The sequence below is a fragment of the Chelonia mydas genome, chromosome 1 (assembly GCF_015237465.2).
Source record: "Chelonia mydas isolate rCheMyd1 chromosome 1, rCheMyd1.pri.v2, whole genome shotgun sequence".
Taxonomy (NCBI): Eukaryota; Metazoa; Chordata; order Testudines; family Cheloniidae; genus Chelonia; species Chelonia mydas.
In genome coordinates, this window is record NC_057849.1 from 243,588,855 (window position 1) to 243,608,211 (window position 19,357).

General features: G+C 44.1%; 1 protein-coding gene across 1 annotated transcript in view; it reads right to left on the bottom strand.

Moving 5' to 3' along the window:
- The window catches only part of FAM180A (family with sequence similarity 180 member A), a 33,475-nt gene that overhangs the window by 11,886 nt on the left and 2,232 nt on the right, over positions 1-19,357 (bottom strand). The gene's annotated exons all lie outside the window — the stretch shown is intronic.

Consider the following 19,357-nt stretch of genomic DNA (forward strand, 5'->3'; position numbering starts at 1 on the left):
GGCCAAGAGTACACAGAGTTGGGCTGAGCTGGTCAGGGTTTGGATGGAAGCTGGATGGAGTCCCCCAGGAGTTAATTTGTAGTCCTTCAAAACCTAGGGCCAGCACTGGTAGTGGGAAAGGGCATGCCTGGTCACAGGTGCCTGATGAGCTCTTCCATGTTTTATTGTTTGCTTGAAGTTGTCGCTTTTTGCTATTTCTGACCGTCACCGTGTACAGGGCCATAAATAGAAGGCCAGATCCTGGGCCTTGTTCTGTCTGCTTACTGCTCTGGTAGTGCAAGACCTGTGGAAAGTCAGCTTAACTGGGTATTTGGAAATTTCGCTGGGATCATGGAATCTCCAGGTGGCATAGAATGTAGCTGCCTCTACACCAACCCTCTAGCAACTCCAATGCAGGGGGGTGCCAGGGCATAGTCTTAACACTGCTGCTGCAGCTCTGGGTCACCAACAGCTAGAATGGCTCCTTGGGAGCTGTTGCTCCTGGGTGCATATTCTGGCAGCCCTGAGGGCTGTTGTAACTTGCAATGAGGACTGTCAGTCCTAGGATCTGGGGAAAAGGGACACAAAGGTAGCTTAAAGCCACCATTGCCTCCTACCCTTGGGTTCTATGCTGATTACAGCTCAGCCAATCCTGAGTTCTGAGCTGAAAGAGGTTATTTTATTTCCTGGAACAGAGTTACATTGTAAGCGTGGGCCCCTTACTGAATGAGGGAGGCAACCTAGTGACAGAGGATATGGAAAAAGCTAATGTGCTCAATGCTTTTTTTGCCTCTGTCTTCACTAACAAGGACAGCTCCCAGACTGCTGCGCTGGGCATCACAACATGGGGAGTAGATGGCCAGCCCTCTGTGGAGAAAGAGGTGGTTAGGGACTATTTAGAAAAGCTGGACGTGCACAAGTCCATGGGGCCGGACGAGTTGCATCCGAGAGTGCTAAAGGAATTGGCGGCTGTGATTGCAGAGCCATTGGCCATTATCTTTGAAAACTCGTGGCGAACGGGGGAAGTCCCAGATGACTGGAAAAAAGCTCATGTAGTGCCAATCTTTAAAAAAGGGAAGAAGGAGGATCCTGGGAACTACAGGCCAGTCAGCCTCACCTCAGTCCCCGGAAAAATCATGGAGCAGGTCCTCAAAGAATCAATCCTGAAGCACTTACATGAGAGGAAAGTGATCAGGAACAGTCATCATGGATTCACTAAGGGTAGGTCATGCCTGACTAATCTAATTGCCTTCTATGATGAGATTACTGGTTCTGTGGATGAAGGGAAAGCAGTGGATGTATTGTTTCTTGACTTTAGCAAAGCTTTTGACACGGTCTCCCACAGTATTCTTGTCAGCAAGTTAAAGAAGTATGGGCTGGATGAATTCACTATAAGGTGGGTAGAAAGTTGGCTAGATTGTCGGGCTCAACGGGTAGTAATCAATGGCTCCATGTCTAGTTGGCAGCCGGTGTCAAGTGGAGTGCCCCAGGGGTCAGTCCTGGGGCTGGTTTTGTTCAATATCTTCATAAATGATCTGGAGGATGGTGTGGATTGCACTCTCAGCAAATTTGCGGATGATACTAAACTGGGAGGAGTGGTAGATACGCTGGAGGGCAGGGATAGGATACAGGGGGACCTAGGCAAATTGGAGGATTGGGCCAAAAGAAATCTGATGAGGTTCAATAAGGATAAGTGCAGGGTCCTGCACTTAGGACGGAAGAACCCAATGCACAGCTACAAACTAGGGACCGAATGGCTAGGCAGCAGTTCTGCGGAAAAGGACCTAGGGTGACAGTGGACGAGAAGCTGGATATGAGTCAACAGTATGCCCTTGTTGCCAAGAAGGCCAATGGCATTTTGGGATGTATAAGTAGGGGCATAGCGAGCAGATCGAGGGACGTGATCGTTCCCCTCTATTCGATATTGGTGAGGCCTCATCTGGAGTACTGTGTCCAGTTTTGGGCCCCACACTACAAGAAGGATGTGGATAAATTGGAGAGAGCCAAGCAAAGGGCAACAAAAATGATTAGGGGTCTGGAACACATGACTTATGAGGAGAGGCTGAGGGAACTGGGATTGTTTAGTCTGCAGAAGAGAAGAATGAGGGGGGATTTGATAGCTGCTTTCAACTACCTGAGAGGTGGTTCCAGAGAGGATGGTTCTAGACTATTCTCAGTGGTAGAAGAGGACAGGACAAGGAGTAATGGTCTCAAGTTGCAGTGGGGGAGGTTTAGGTTGGATATTAGGAAAAACTTTTTCACTAGGAGGGTGGTGAAGCACTGGAATGGGTTACCTAGGGAGGTGGTAGAATCTCCTTCCTTAGAAGTTTTTAAGGTCAGGCTTGACAAAGCCCTGGCTGGGATGATTTAATTGGGGATTGGTCCTACTTTGAGCAGGGGGTTGGACTAGATGACCTCCTGAGGTCCCTTCCAACCCTGATATTCTATGATTCTATGATTCTATCAGCATTTTTTTAATTTCAGGTAATCCCAAGCACTTGACAAAGCAAATGAATTGGATACTGGCAGTGCAGTGACTATGCAGGCAAATGCAGTAGCCGTCATGAACCCAGTAAGAGCTCACAAAGAGCCTGGGAGAGTAAAACCTATTTGCTTGAGACGATTGCAGGGAAGTTCACTGAGATATTCTCTAGCTTTTTCAGAAGGGCCATTGGGAAGTCACCGGAAAAGTTCACAAGAGAATTTGCTTTAGTAGCTCCTCTAAGGTATCTCTAGTAGTTCATCTCACAATTCCCACCCCACTAGTACGCTATAGTATTGACATTAGAGATGAGCAGAAATTTTGCTTTGAGTCTCAAATCCAGGACATGCTGCTTAAAGTTTTTATCTCACTGTCACCTTTGAATATGACTGCCTTTGGGAATTTTGAGTCAGACCCATAATAGTTGATGTTTGAAAGTATTTTTGTTGTTGTTAGAGGAATAGTCATTGTAGTCCTTTTGTTGAGTCACTCCATTAATAGAATAACACCTGATCAGTCAGACCTGGATCCAGAGTTATTGCCACTTCAAGTTAACTGTGAAATATCTGCACCTCACAGCCCTGCAATTGCTCAATCAAGAGTCACTAGATGTTTTGCATCCCTAGGCAACTACCAAGTGTACGTCTGTGGCTGAGCTTGCCCTGCACCTGGTCGCAGGAGGGCTGCCTCTTGCTGAGTAGAATGGTGTTGAGGGATGTTCAGCGGGCAGTGAAGGAAGTAATGAAATCCACCAAGCTTATGATGACTGGATCTGTATTAATAAGAGATGAGCAGACTTGTTTGCAATATTCCCATCCTTCCTTACTTCTTGACCAGCACTTCCATTGACCCCAGAAGGATGCATGTTCTACAGTCCCACAGGGTGTTTGGAAAGTGAATGCAGAACACATGCAATTGGCTGTCAGGCCAGGACCTGAACTTTGCCTGACCAGCATTGCAATGGAGTGTGGTCAGGCATAGCTTCTTTTTAGTTCTTGCCATTTTGCCTTCTCAATCCAAAATCCCAAGTTAAAAATTATTTAATACTAACCCATCATGAAGAGAAATGGGGAGAGAAACTGCTGGAGGAGGGATAGAAATAAGGGAAAGAAAGAAAAGATCATTTGGATTGAACCAGAAAGACAAGAAAATGCAGCATATTACTAAAGACCAGTTTCTGTAGCCCTTACATGGAATTGCACTAACTCACACAAGTAACTCCATTAAAGACAAGTGCTACACAAAGACCTGTAGAAATTGGCCTTCATGCAGTAAAGCCCCCATTTTTGGGGTATGAAGTCTCCATCCCCTATGAAGGAAAACAATAACTGCAAAAACAAAAACAGAAAAACCTAAATCAGTAATTAAAGAAACCAGAAGCAAATAGAATCTGTTGATCTAGCTTTTTATATAAATGCCCACCATCTTAGACTCAGCTCCCAAGAGTTAAAAACACAATTATCTTTTTTTCTGTTCTGTTGGCTAGAGGCAGGCCTAGAAGTTGGTTATTCTTTTTATTAATTAATATTATTTTCAATAAGATCCAAAAATGAAGCTGTCATATTGAAAGTCTGATTTTGTAGGTTAGGACACAGGAAATGCAACTGCCATGGGAATGCATGAGAAAAGCAGGCAACTTTCTATGCTGTTTTAAGAGAAATTCTATTTTAAAAGTTGTTTAAAATGAACTATATAATTCTTTAGTTATCTAAGTAATTACTATTGTTTCAGGTTTCAGAGTAGCAGCCGTGTTAGTCTGTATCCGCAAAAAGAAAAGGAGGACTTGTGGCACCTTAGAGACTAACAAATTTATTTGAGCATAAGCTTTCGTGAGCTACAGCTCACCTCATCGGATGCATACAGTGGAAAATACAGTGGGGAGATTTTTATATACACAGAGAACGTGAAACAATGGGTGTTACCATTGTGACAGGGTCGGGCTAGATGTCTATAGGAGAGTAATAGAAGGCAGATATATTAGCCCCAGGCTAAATAGGTCCCTTTTCCCTGGGAAAGGGAACAGGGAAGTTTCCAGAACAATCAGGAACCTTCTGGAGACAATTAAGACAGGCTGATTAGAACACCTGCAGCCAATCAAGAAGCTGCTAGAATCAATTAAGGCAGGCTAATCAGGGCACCTGGGTTTTAAAAAGGAGCTCACTTCAGTTTGTGGTGTGCGTGTGAGGATCTGAGAGCAAGAGGCACTAGGAGCTGAGAGTGAGAACGCGGACTGTTGGAGGACTGAGGTGTACAAGCATTATCAGACACCAGGAGGAAGGTCCTATGGTGAGGATAAAGAAGGTGTTGGGAGGAGGCCATAGGGAAGTAGCCCAGGGAGTTGTAGCTGTCGCACAGCTGTTCCAGGAGACACTCTAGACAGCTGCATTCCACAGGGCCCTGGGCTGGAACCCGGAGTAGAGGGCGGGCCCAGGTTCCCCCCAAACCTCCCAACTCCTGGTCAGACACAGGAGGAGTCAACCTGGACTGTGGGTTCAGAAAAACGGCCAAGCTGAGGGCTGCAGTGAAGCTCCAAGGTGAGCAAATCCGCCAATAAGCGCAAGACCCACCAAAGTAGAGCAGGAACTTTGTCACACCACACATACTATAACGAGAGTGATCAGGTAAGGTGAGCTATTATCAGCAGGAGAACTGGGGGAGGGGGTGGAACCTTTTGTAGTGCCCCCTACTGTTCCTCACACATTCTTGTCAACTGCTGGAAATGGCCCACCTTGATTATACTACAAAAGGTCCTTCCCCCACCCCCGCTCTCCTGCTGGAAATAGCTCACCTTTCCTGATCACTCTTGTTACAGTGTGTATGGTAACACCCATTGTGTCATGTTCTCTGTCTATATAAAATCTCCCCACTGTATTTTCCACTGCATGCATCCGATGAAGTGAGCTGCAGCTCACGAAAGCTTATGCTCAAATAAATTTGTTAGTCTCTAAGGTGCCACAAGTACTCCTTTTCTTTTTACTATTGTTTCAAATTACCTTTAATCTGTGTACCATGCACCAAAGAAGAGCCCATTTGCTAAAAGCTGTCTTCTAGCCCAGGTGTTCCTTCCCATTCTATCATCTCAGGCCTCATAGGTCACTAAGCATGTTCTGCAATGGAACCCCTGAGATGTGTTATTGCCTGAAAAGAAAATGATCAGAAGTTGTGCAGTGTTGAGCAACCTCAGTGTAGAACTGATTGGAGAGGCAAATCCTTTCCTGTGTGCTAGTGATAACATGGTAGGGTCTATCACTTGGGGAGATTTAAAGGCCTTTCCAATCTGTAGTTTAAATAGAGAGGTATTTCTGGAGATTTTGTGTGTGTGTATATCTATCTATCTAGATAGATAGATATATACACACACACACACACAGTATTCACCTGTATCTGTTCCAGGTGAAATGTTTTGAGCAGGAAAGAACACACTGTTCTGAGGCAGCTAGAATGCACCTGGAGAAATGTTCACTCACCTGGAAACTATATCAGTCACTCCTTTTCACCTGAGAGATCCCAGACCTCCCACCATGGAAGAGTATCCTGTGTCATTCATTCCTCCCCTAGTTATAAAGAGAGGGGTACCCTACAGAAATCTTTTGTGTCACACACGAGACAGGCCTGTCAAAAGACGGCTTGTACAGTAGTGAAGTCATGTTGCCTTAGTAAAATGAAGAGAAGGAAGTCAGTAGAAAGAAACTAAAAGTGAAGGAAAGGAGTGCAGGTTTGCATGCAGAATATATTATTATAGTATTCCTAAGAAGTTGGGGCCATACTGTGCTAGGTACTTTGCAAATACATAGTAAGAGATAATCTCTGTTTAAATAGGGGAAAAAGGAAATAGTATCCCCATTTCACAGATAGGGAACTGTGACCCAGAGACATCTAGTCACACAATAAATCTCTAACAGAAAATTGTGGGTGCAATTCCCACGCTATATCCCAGTCCTATGCCTTAACTTCAAGACCATCTTTCGTCTCCATCCTTATTGGGTGATCCTGGCCATTAGCAGGCATAAAGCCATCCAAAAAAGAACTTGAAATCTCTCTGCACTGATAAATACATACAGGACTGTACAGTGATGTAATCTATTTTCATTTCTTGCAGCAAGGAGCAGAGAGGGAGGGAGCGAGATAGTGCAGATGGATATTGTGCTCCTGAGGATGTTGCATGCGGGACTTAGTAGGAAGCTCAGCACAAACAAAACAAGGAGGAGGAACCTTCAAACGAACAAAGGAACGGGAACAATGGAAACCAAGAAAACCATATCAACAAAGCCACTGACCCCTAGCAGCTCTGAAAAGCAACTTCATTCTGTCCCTTTGCTCCCTGGAAAGGGCAGGTCCCTAGAAAAGGTTTTTCAAACCTACACTCTTTTGCCTTAGCAGTTGCAAGCAGCGGACCTCTGGGCCAGAGAGCAGTGAGTTCAAGCCCCATACCAACGACATTTCGGTTCATATGTACTGCAGCACTGGAGGGCTGTGGTGGACTGTTCAGAGGTGACACATAAGATAGTGTAAGTTACACCCTCCCTTACACCCAGTTATATACAGTCATTCACGCAGATTTCCTCACTCCGCTGGTGGGTAAGGGAGATAGCAGCTGTACAACAGTCTCTGATTCACTGACACAGTTGGTGCACTGGTAGAGTTGCTCTGGATGAAGGACTTCCAGTGCAGGTATGGTAAAACTCATGCTGTGATGCAATATTATGGTCATTCCAGGACACCTAATGGGGTTGAAGGGGAGTGCCCAGCCTGGAAAAGTTAAGCCTGGAATCTGCATGGTTCCATGCCCTTTGATGTCACCCCTACCATGCAGACTCCCTTGTGCATTGTGCCACCGAAAGCTGTTACTGCTCCTTCTGCTCCCCGTATTGCTGGGGAAAGTGTTGCCATTAAAAGTTATTTGAATTTTCAATGAATTTACTTCTGCTGCGTTTCTCCCTTTTTGTTATTTCCCTTGAATATTCCAGTGAAAACGCTCTGTTAGTGTGTGTGCGCGTGTGTGTGCACACACATGCACACAGCCCAGCTCATTTCAATTGTGAATGCTCAAAAATTAATCAAAAGTCTATTCTGAATTGCATAACTAGGCAGACAACAGTATGGATTTTGAGTCACAAACTGCAATCTGGCACTCAAATATTCCATTTTAAATTTGCACTATTGTTAGTTAGTTCCATCAGACATCCAATTATGGGACAGAAACAATACCACAGGAAATAGGTAACTAACACAACATCGATTTCAAAAGTTTCCAGTGAAATAAAACACAATGTTTTTGAACAACAAGGATGATTTACCATTGGAACAAACTACCAAGCGAAGTAGCCAATTCTCCATCTCTTGATGGCTTCAGATCAAGACTGGATGCCTTTCGGGAAGATATGCTTTAGCCAAACAGAAGTATTGGGCTCAGTACAAGGGTAGCTGGGTGAAATTCTATGGCTGTGATATACAGGAGGTCAGACTAGAAGATCTAATAGTCCCTTCTGGCCATTAAATCTATGAATTTACCAATAGACAATCTGCAGACCAAGAGCCAGATGCTATTACTCAGACTGAGTAGTACCTTAATCTATGAGATGTCTCACTGAGATCACCAAGCTATTATTTAATGTAAGAAAGAATAGAACCTGGCTCCAGAAGGAAAGTAGTAATTTATTGATGACATGAAATTATTCAAGAATTTTAACAATGTACCCACATACTATTTGTGAACAGAAATAGAGGCAAAATTCATTTCATAAATAGTTTATTATGAAGTACTTACCCATTACTAGATCCACAGATGGGGGAAGCTGATCTCCAGTAATATCAGGTATCAATACACACAGTTCAAAGCTGGCGAGAGATTTCCTTTACATTGCTGATTTTTTCTCTGATTAGGAAGGACCAGAGTTGTTCCCCCTTCCCTCCCACCGCTCTCTACAAATTCAAATAAATTTGTAGAATGAGAAAACATTAATCCCTCTTTTCTTTCTCCTGCCTTAGGATTTTACTTGTGTTTCAGAAATAGGAAGAGCACAGCTGCCTTTCCAGATGTTTGCTGATCTCCATATATCTGTGCATCTGCTGCTAGTTTTCTTAATGACATAAAGATGTGCTAGATGGGGAAAGTATAGAAACCAGCCTTGTCCAGTGAGCAAGTTGCAGGGGACTATAGTATCCTTTAACTGAGGAAATCAATTGTCCCTGGAAACAGAGTCTTTCCAAAGCATCATGTATTTCCCAAGAGTGGGAGCAGAAGACTGATGTAAATGTGTTTTATGAACTGGAATTGTACAGCTATTTTGCTGCTCAGAAAAATCTGAAGAGTAAGAACCACCTGCAAGTCCTTAACTCAGAGTGAGGGGTGTGAGGTGAGGCCCATTTGAAAGAAAAATCAGAATAAGAGAGTCCATTCTATCAAATTTTCATCATAACTTCGTTAATGTCTGGCATGAAAGTGATGTTGATGGGATAACAGATGGTGACTGCAAAGATACGTAAAATCTCAAACACATTTCAAAGTGTATGCATGTTATGGCACACCAGTGGAATTTCACCAACATTTTGAGTATTGCCAAAAAATGTACTAAAAGCTTGAAAGTTGAATTTGAAATGTATTATTTATAACACAGAAGCCTCAGCCAAGATCAGGGACCCATGTGCCAGATGCTGGGCATGCGAATAGTCAGACAGTCCCCGCCCCAAACACCTTACACCCTAAACACACATGACAGACAAAGGAGGGGAAGAAGAGATAAAATATGTAAGCAGAAGGGGAACTGAAACACAGTGAGATTAAGTCAATGGTTCCCAAGCTTTTTTTTCTTAGGTGACACTAACAATTGCATTTATCTTTTTTGCAATCCTCCCAAAGTCCAAATTCATGGGGGTTGGCCCAAAATCATCAGCCAGCATCCTTCACCTCCTCTGCCTGCTCCTCATCCCACTGAGGGGGCACTGACCCCACCTTCAACAGTGCCTTCCCATTGCAACCTTAGTACCCTGCCCAGTACAGAGGGGAGGTTGAAGAGTGAACCTGCCCCCACTCACTTGCAGCAGTGGTTCCTGTCCCACAGGGCTGGGCCCAGCTCCCTGCTAGGGTCAGCTGGGCCAGATTTGAATGAGTGATGTTGAAACCTGGCACATGGCACTGCAGTGCTAAGTGGTGGCTGGGCCCAACCTGAGCTGTGCTGCGAACCTGTGTGCCTGGTCGCAATGTCTGGAGCTGGGAGTCAGCCCCACAGGACAGAACCTGCCATTGCGGGCTGAGTGCTGGGCAGGCTGGCTTTCCAATCCCCCTGACCCCAGGTCCTCCCCTTTGCACTGGGCCTGCGATCCATCTAGAACCCTTCCCGTGATACTCTGCTTTCGAAACACTGGACCAAGTGGCATGCTTAAGATCACATAGAAAGTCTGTGGGAGAGCCAGGAACTGAATCCCTCTCTTCTGCGTCTCAGTGGAGTGCCTTAGCCACAAGGCTGTCCTTTCTCCACAATAAATTTCACACTGCTCTGAAGTTGGAATATTCAGATATTTCTGGTTTCATAGCCCAAAGAGTGAAAGCTGAAGTATGAAGTAAGACTGGGGTTGCTATTAGGATTTCGAGTGCAGAAAGCCAAGCCAGCTCAAACAAGGTGCATTGCAATCTGCTAAAGCCAACTAGACATTCTGGGATAGATCCTCAGATGAACTAAACTAGCATCGCCCCACTAAAGTCAGCATTGGTCAAGTTTACGTGAAGACACTGCACTACAAATCTCATCGTGTTTTGCCATATGTAGAGTAAAGCAAGCTCACCCAAAGAGCCCTGGCATCCAAGGGCCATCTCTGGAGCACAGAGAGGAGGAGTTGAGGTTTATGTTCGCTAAGTGTTGTGTTTCTCTCAATTATCCATCTATGGGGCCAATCCTGAAAGCTGCTGAGCACCTACTGCTCCCATGAAACAAATGAAAATTGTAGGGTCTCAACACTTCACTCTGCGGGTGCCGTCTCACATTCTCTCAGCCGGAGTGGAGTTTGCTGCATTTGTCAATGTGTGTTCGATTCAGTGATAGGCATCCCCCTTCTCCAGTCACTCCTCCCTTGGAGTTTGTTGCACTGAACTTGTAAAATGGATTTTGGCTTCCAGAAAAATGATCCAAGTAAATATTTTAGGACAAAATGATAATGGCATGATGTCATAAAATTAGGAAGACCAAATTCAGGAGACTGTTCCTTCCACGTGAAGCAGACTCTGGGGTGTTACGGATTGAATGCAGCCCTGATATCCACCCACCCTCTAAGGGTTATTAGAGCTAGGGAAGTTGTACAATGCTGAAAAAAGCCTTGAATAAGATAGCCTGGATTTAAAAGAACGTAATCCCTTCCTCTTTAGGGGGGAAAAAAACTTTGATTAATGTTATTTATCCTTTCATTAATAACTGCCTAGAGCCTTCTAGCTCAAATGTGCTTCCTTAGAGGATTGTTTTTCCATCCTCTCATATGCTCACTGGATTGTTTACATAGGGCTGCCCGTGAACACTGGATTATTACTTAGACTGTAAACCCTTTGGAGCAGGGAGTGTCATTATGTTCTGTGTTTGTACAGCACCTAGCACAAGGGGGGTCTGGTCCATGACTGGGGCTTCCAGGCACTGCCACAGTGCAAAGAAAGAAATAAAATAACAATAGACATGGATTTGTTATTGTTGAGTTGCTCATGAGCACCAGACTATGCACACTGGTTTAATACTACGTGTCTATATAAGAAGACTGAGCAGCGCATACCAGTTTGTCAGTGAGAGGTTGCTCAGATGGTGATTTGTAGTTTTCTGGATTATTTTTATCATTTGTATTTAGAAAATGATCCCTGAAGTATTTATTAACATCACCACCACGCGCGCACACACCCACACACAAAATGCACTGCATTTTGCAAATAGATTAAAAAAATGCAAACAGCTCTTTCCAACCAAGATGAGGTTAGAAGAGCTAACACAACTCTTTTCTAACTCACCGGTAGGGCTGCAAAGGTCCAGTCAGCTGCATTGATTTGCAACAACTTCAGTGGAGAGGCGCTTGCTTGTGTGACAGACTCCGTTTTGGCCAACACACTAATGATCTCTTAGCAACACCCACTTACAGTCTTGCCTTCCTGCATGGAAGATGCAACACCCTATGGCCTAACAAAGACAACCAGCCTAGTCAACATGCCCGACTAACAACTGACACATTTTCCTATCTAGACCCCTAGTGCCACATGCCATGATCCTCTCAATTGCCAGCTACTCCCTCCAACTACATTACGTGGGCTACTGAAGACAGCCTCGTTCCACACACATCATACTTTGCTCAGAGTTCTGCAAAACCCAGCCTGGCCCTGTGCAGTTGAGATGGTTCAAAGCTGAGACGGGGCAATGCGTGAGTGAGAGTGAACAAAGATAGATGAGAGAGAGTGAGGGGCAGTTTTTGTGTTAAGTCATGCAGAAGTGAGCTTCAAAACACTTCCAGGAAGTAGGTCTCTGTTGTTCACTGATCTTAGTGGGTTTGATGGAGGACAACTGACAGCTCTGCAGTTCACTCATTAAAACCAGGAGCACGGCCACTGAGCCTCCCTTTGACAGGATGCAGCATGCCCTCTTTTCCACATTGGGCTAGCTCTGCTGATTTGTATAGAAGCAGGGCCATGACATTATTACCCATTTCCTGTCCCCTCTGGAGAGTTAACACAAGATTTCCATAGTCCTTTTGCTACCTGAGCACAAGCACCATTTGTACCCAACCGCTCTACTGGGGCACATGGGCGAAGAAAAACCTTGTGCCCTTTTCTCTCTCCTTTCATTTCTGTGCAGACACAACTGAGCCTTAAACTTTCCAGTCCAAGGAGAGACTATACTAACTCAGTCCCCTGTAACTCGTGGTTCTGTTTGTTTAAAAACTTGGTAGAGAGAAAAGAAAACCCTTTGTGTTTTAATAATTACTGGCTACCAGAACTTTCTGCCAACTTCGCATGCAGGTCTAGCAAAGCAGAAGTTCCTGCAATTATGAGAAATGTACAGTTCCAGTTATGGCATAATGTTCTAAACATCGATATTGCAATTTTAAAAAGTAGTAAAGGAGTACTTGTGGCACCTTAGAGACTAACAAATTTATTTGAGCATAAGCTTTCGATGCATCCGATGAAATGAGCTGTAGCTCACGAAAGCTTATGCTCAAATAAATTTGTTAGTCTTTAAGGTGCCACAAGTCCTCCTTTTCTTTTTGTGGATACTGACTAACACGGCTGCTACTCTGAAAAAAGTAGTGAGTAACTGGAAATGGTGTTTGTCCAGTGCCAAACCATGGACAATAGCAATAAATAGCACAGTTACATGTATTATCATTAATTTTCTATTTTAGCTGGGTGATAGAGACACAAACACTACCCACAGGAATACAATCTGCATTTAATACAATACCCACAAGAATACAAGCTGCATTTAATGAAGAAAAATTCAAGGAAACAACTATTTTTCTCCTTTCCCGGGGTAAGAATAAACAATGTTGTGCAACATCTACCAGCATGGCCAACACAAGGGAATGAACAGGGGACTTCCAGACCTAAGAGCAGATGTCACTACATCTTAAGCTAAAGAAGCAAGCTCCCATGGGGAGGAACAGGGTGCATCTATAACAGACCAACATCCTCTGTAGATTAAGCTCAAAGGGGAACACCTAACATACTGACCAGTGGCTTACAATTGCCATAACTATAAAGTTGTGTATGCTTTAATCTTTCCCACCCTCCATACTTATCACATTCTTTGTTTCTCCTTCCATCTTCTATTTTTTCCTCCCCTTTTATTTTCATGCATTATCCACTGTCCTCTCACCTGCTCTGTTTTCTTTTTGCCTCTAGCCCCTCCTCTAGTCTTTCTGTGTATCTATCTTCTGCCTTTTCCCCAACTCCCCTTGCCCGGCCTGTCCATTTTATAGATAGGTATGTGGTTGCCCCCCTCTGGCTCATATAAGCACTGCCAGTTTGGAAAGATAATATCCATTTTCAAAACAATGGAGAAACCAGAACACTGGCTCCATGCTATCCTAAAGCCCACAAACTGGATACTCTAACCCATGTCTCACCCATGCGTGCAGATTTCCAGGTCAAAGTCAGTGCAGCTTTACACGTTCATAGCTATGCAAATACTTTGTGTCATCATGTAATCCCAGTAGTCTACTCTTCAAGTATAATGAGGGTGTGGGCAATATATGTTCCACCACAGTGCAGCTTTGGGTATCTGGCCCGGAAATGCATCTTCCTGCCACTTGAACTCCCCAGGGAATCCAACCTGAGTCTCCAGCCTAGCAAACATGCCCTGTGCCTTCAGGAACTTTATTTTTCCTCACCCAGCTTTTTTGGGAGGCGGGGAAGGGAGGGACAGTCCACCTGACTCCTCCAAGCAAAGATGCTTGTGCAATGTTGAGTCACTGTGGCTGGTGACCTAATTCACTGTGACTGGTGAGGAATTCCAAAACAATGAAAGGAATGAGTGCTGGTCTCGAGGGAGTTGGTGAGCTGCCAATTGGGCTGAGAAATGCCCCAGCATATACTTTAATGAAAGAAGGAACCTTCTGTGGGAACGAAAGTGAGCAATGGTTCTTATTTTAGTCTACTCTTTTCTTTTTCACAGATTCATCTTCCGGGTCCCAATTCCAATACTCAGTTCCCACCATCACTGCCACACTGATGATGAGACAATAGCAACCGGGCTATCACTACAGCACTAACTCTCATCGGAACCTCCGAGGGGATAAAAGCTGCTCCTTCTTAAAGGTTAAGCCACTTAATGGATTAGTAAACCCATGTTATGTAACAGACTGAGGCTGGTTCAAGAGACCATGTCTCAGATCCAGCAGTTACACAGCAGCCAGAAAGGCAGAATACCCATGGGGAGGATCTCTCCAAGGAAAAGCTGTTATAGCAATATATAAGTACAAAGTATGATTAGCTATTATTACGTCCAAGTGGTGGGGAGGAGCACTGGATGGAGAAAGGTGGGTGGAAAGTGTGCCTAATGCTCCTGCCTTTCTTTTTGACGGGAGGAGGAAATCTGTATGGAAGTTTATCATTTTGGACCTTGGTCTGTGCCAAAGCATGTCTTCAGGTAACACTGGTCTGTATACTCAATGCTGATTGGGAAAACATTCCTTCCTTCATTCTGTCATACTATGGAACGACTCCTCCTTTCCCTGCTACCTTCTGATACCCATATACCCCACACATGTGGCATTCAAAAGAGCTAAAGCCACTGCTGATGAAGACACCTTTAGCAAATTCCCAGCAATTCCTCATGCATGTGCTGGAGGTCTTTGATCATTCTCGCTTCCTATGGGACATGGAGTAACAGATAATGGGTTAAATCTTGACTTCATTGAAATCAATGGCAAAAGTCCCATTCACTTCAGTGAGGCTGGGATTGCACTCAGTAAATGGAACTTTAAACAAGAAATTAGACTGATCCACACATTTCAGACCCAGACCAAAACATTCCTAAAGTTTGTGTGTGTAGCTCCAGGGTTTTAGTGCAGGCCTGTCTCTAGCAGCGGTGTCCCATATATGTGTGCAAGGCTGATGGAAATGATCTGATTCATCTGCAACAGGCTTGCATTGAATGCTCGACCGGCCTTTTTTTTTTTTTTTTAAAGCAGCCTTTACCACCTGTCTGGAACAAAGGCTTCTCTCACTTAAATCTGGCTGCCCACAGCCCCGCTGTTTCGGGAGCCAGCAACATGCTGGGGTGGGGTTTGGTACAGAGCTGCAATGCCGGTTCTACACCACTAGGAGATTTTCTGTGAAAGTAAAACTCTCCAAGGATTAAGTCCACTGGCTTTCCAATACTTTCTGCTGCTGGGGTGATACAAAGTGGCCTGAATGGGGATCAGGATCTGGCCTGTTTTTAACCTTGCTTGCTCTACCTCTACCTCAGGATCTCTTTAGTCCCTTGCCTGCTCCCTCTGCCATAGTTTCTTTACAAACTCACATTCTCACCACTGCTGGTGCAAGAGGCTTCTCCTCTGAACCATCTGCCATGTGGGACAGCCTCCCTGAAGATCTTCACCTCATCAACTCTCACTCTGTTTTCAGAGTCCACCTGAAAATACATTCCCCACCCCATTTTTCTTTTCTTTTCTTTTCTTCTCTTTTCTTTTCTGTACTCCCTCTATCTCCTTTTGGTCATTCTTTATTTTAAATTTTATTTATTCTTTATTTAAATCTTCAAGTCTATTATTTAAGTCTAGTAAGTGTTTGTAGAGACACTGTTTGTATGCCATCAAATTTTAAAAACTTGCTCTTATATAGCACTTTTCATCAGTACATTTCAAAGCACTTTTCAAAGGAGAAGAAGAATCATTATTCTCATTTTACAGATGGGAAAACTGAGCCACAGAGAGGTCAGGTGACTTGCCCCAGGTCACCCAGTGGTAGAGCCAGGAGTAGAATCCAGGTCTCCTGAGTCACAGTCCAGTGTTCTAGCCACTAGCCCACACTGCTTCCTTTAAACATGGTCACGGTATTTTGAATTGCATTGTCACTACTAATAAACTAACCTGAAATGAGGAGACTCCAGATACTTGTAACAAGCATAGACCTCCGAGAATTGGTATAAACCCATGAAATTCAGGATAGGTGGGAGCCACTGATATAACTGGCCAGACGTTCTGCTGGCATAACTCCACAGAGTTCAGTGGAGTTACACTAGTGAAAAATTTAGCCCAATAATGTCAAACAAGCAAAATAATATGGGATCCAGGCACTCTTCAAGGCAATCATGGAAGCTAGATAAAAGGAAAGTCTTTTCTTTACTGTGTAAGAAGGAGAAAACTTTACACCTGAGCATACAGAATTGGCCAAGTTTCATAATATTTCAAATCCTTCATAGTTTTGTACACATTTTTTATGAATCAGATAATAACTACTCTATGGAAATCAGAGCAAGTGAAAAACTGCATTTAAAAAGTTCTTGTTCCAAGGCCAACTGGTGTGATTTGTTTTGATTCTTGGGCCAGACCTTTTATAATCATCATCATCATGTTCTATACAAGCCAAAGCCATGACCCAGTACACATGGGGCTGCTGGGTGTGTGTATGTCCATTTGTGTGGTAATTACATGCTGTATTCAAGCCAGATTCCCTTTGCTTGCACCATCCAAGTCAGAAGTGATGAGTATTACTGTCAGCAGTGGAATCCTAGAGGCTGCTGCAGAAAGGAGGAGGGCAAGGTTTCATTTGCAATATGGGGCAGGGTGGGAAAGAGGAGAGTAATATAAAAAGTTTTGGTGATTCATCTTGTACCCTTGCCAGGACAGAATACATAGACATGTGGCAGGACCACCATGGACCTGGCATGGGCCCCCAGTCATGGATCAGATGAAGAATTAAATGCTACCTCCAGTGTGAAATGGCTGACTGGGCATGGACACACTTCCCCCTCCCACTTGGCTCCAGAAAGCGACCAGTTGTCTGCAGCTGTGGCAGCACTAAAGGCGGCAGAATGTAACTCAAAATGGGAGTGACTTGAACAATGGCCATTCACTCAGGTTCAATACCTATATTGCCAGAACACTAGATGAAACACTAAGAATTAGGACTGTTCTGGGGAAATCAAGATAGACGGGGATCCTTTCTCCCCAGGGGCAAACACAAGAAATGTATCCAGGGAATAAATTTATCCATAGCTTTATGGAATTGTAGATGATCCACTTTTGCAGAGAGTGGGAGGAGAGATTTACAGCAATGTGTATGGACCAAGTGAGAAAACCTTGACCTTCTTCCAACCTTACACTTTCCATTCCTCCTTCCCCAGCCTTCAATGGTGGGTGAAATTACAGACACAATTGCTTCCTCACTGTCCAAGGAAGCTCACCCCTGAGGAATCATATTGAATCTTCACCAACCAGAGGACCACACTACAAACACACCTCATTGGCTGTGTGGTGTTTGATTCTGATCAGGAAGCTCTGAAAGCTAATATATAAACTAACTGAATTGAAATGTGCAAACAAGTCTGGCTTTAGGGTTTTTACTATAAAACCAAGTAATTCCAAGAATACAGATAATGAGCTAAATTCTGCTCTCAGCTACACTGAAGTCAATGGAGTTAGTCCAGATTTATACTGGTCTATAGACAGAAAAAAAAAACAGAATTTGGCCCATGGTTTCCATAGTTACTGGAAGCTGCCACTTTGCACATCTATGAAGCTTTAGAGTTTTGGTTCAAGCTCATCTGTAATAATCACACCTCTTATTTGTACCTTATGATGGGGGGGAATCACTCATTATGGATCCAAAATTACATTTGCTGCAAAAGACCTGTTATTATCTTGCTGTTTCTCAGAGTAAATTAGTGAAATCAGAAATGCCAGGCAGTGGAATTGAGGCTATAGAAAACTTCAGATGTGTAAAAGAAATATGCTTTATCTCCATTCAAGCTCCTCACTGGGCTGTTCTGAGCGTCACTTCTAGTCAATCTTTGTCCTGCATTGTAAGGTTCCCTATCTCACATTTGGATTTGGGCAGGTACATGAGACAGAGTGGGTGTGATATTCCATATGGCGCTACAAAAATTACTGTAGAATACGGATGAGCAAGAAGAAAGGAAAGGTTTTTGGCAAAGCCCAGACTAGAATGGTGCACACCAACCAGTGATCAAACTCACCAGGAGGGGGAAGTAGAATAAAGCTCCCAACCAAGACCCATTCAGCCCAAGACCCTTTCCTCAGGTCTGGCTTTATTTTCAAACGAGCACTACAAAACAAGAGCAAATAAATTCAAGATACTGAGTACTAACGTCCCAAGGCTTACCCAGCTTCCACCGCAGCTGGGAGGGGAGAGGAGATGATATCTCCCTTTGATAGCCATTCCTGAGTACTATGGAGAGACTCACCCTAAGGCTTCCCTGAGTCTCTCCTCGCTACTGCCCTGTTGCAGGGGAAGAAAGATTTAGATTTGGGTTCCTGCAGGTCATGTGCTCACAAGAGCTTAGAGGCTGTAACAGGTTCATTTGGGTGTGCACATGCACCTAAGGTCCAGTGCTCTGTTACAGTGTGATTCAGATCCTAGGTTCCATTTATAAGATCTCTCAAAGTTCAGAAATTTAACTAAATGTCTCTCATCTTCGCCCATCACTATCTCGGAGCAGAGATGGGCCAAATCCTTGACAGGGGGATTCTGATCCAGGTCCTGTTTTACCCAAACCTCCAACGTTTATCTTTACTGCAAAGGCCAACTATAAACTAACGAGGGACTTTTTGTTTTGTGAGGTAGTGTTTGCTTTAAATAATTTGTGCTGCTGGTCACTTTGCAGATGACATGCAGCTCTAGGTTTTCATCAGATCCAGATGCTGTGCTGCCTTTGCATACCCAGTGCCAAGCCTAGATCAGGACTTGGATGAGAGTTAGATGGCTGAGGTTTCACCCAGAAAAGACTGAGGTGATGCTTGTGGGTTGAGGGAAGGATTCTGAGTGTATAATAAGGATGTGTCCTGTCCCCATGATTGATACAAATTTCCCCATACATTTTCAAGAGATTAATAAATTAGGGTTGCCTTTGGACTCCCAGATGCTCCTACACCCAAACAGAGATTGGTGGCCAAGGGGGTTTTTCCCTCCCCTATCTACATCTGGTTGCAACTATTTCTCTCACATCAGGATCTTGCTACTGTAATTCATGCCTTTGTCCCTTTGAGACTAGATTGCAAAATGGGCTTCACCATGGGGCACCCTGGAAGACTACTAGAAAGCTACAGGAGATGCTGGAAGGTGCCTGCTTCTCTGTGAAGAGGTATTAACCGCAACTCGCATATTCCATCATTCTGTTCACTTCCAGATGCCATGCAGGTTATTGGCTTTGCTGAATGGTTTGGGTCCTGGCCATCTGAGATAGCTCCCACCCC